Genomic DNA, 316 nt, shown 5'->3' on the forward strand with positions numbered 1-316 from the left:
CCTCGACCCTGCACTGGAGGAAAACTTCAAAGCGCTGGATCGCCGGTTCCCTCCTTACTCTCCGGCCAAGGATTTCAGGTCAGTGCCCGAAACACCTTTCCCCGGCGAGGACCAGCGAGCGGACGCGCGGCGGGCTGCAGTCAGCCCCCTCCCTCAGAGCCCCCACCCACCACGGGCTGCTCCTCCGACTCTCACGCACCCCACGAAGCTTTCGCCTCGCGCTTCTCTTTGACTCTACTCGCTTTCGTTTTTATTTCTTAGCTCTAAGTTATTAAAAATGCAGCCAAGCTAAGCGGCCCCGCGTGGGCACCTGGGA

General features: G+C 60.4%; 1 protein-coding gene across 6 annotated transcripts in view; it reads left to right on the forward strand.

The window, feature by feature from the left end:
• The window catches only part of BCOR (BCL6 corepressor), an 83655-nt gene that overhangs the window by 37243 nt on the left and 46096 nt on the right, over nt 1–316 (forward strand). For 4 of the 6 annotated variants that reach the window (XM_025051317.1, XM_025051322.1, XM_025051321.1 and 1 more), the window contains exon 1: nt 1–78. The exons of the other annotated variants lie outside the window; for them this stretch is intronic. The gene's annotated coding sequence lies outside the window, so the exon portion shown is untranslated. The remainder of the gene's footprint in view (nt 79–316) is intronic. 6 annotated transcript variants of the gene reach the window in all.

Source organism: Pteropus alecto, unplaced genomic scaffold, assembly GCF_000325575.1.
Source record: "Pteropus alecto unplaced genomic scaffold, ASM32557v1 scaffold28, whole genome shotgun sequence".
NCBI lineage: Eukaryota > Metazoa > Chordata > Mammalia > Chiroptera > Pteropodidae > Pteropus > Pteropus alecto.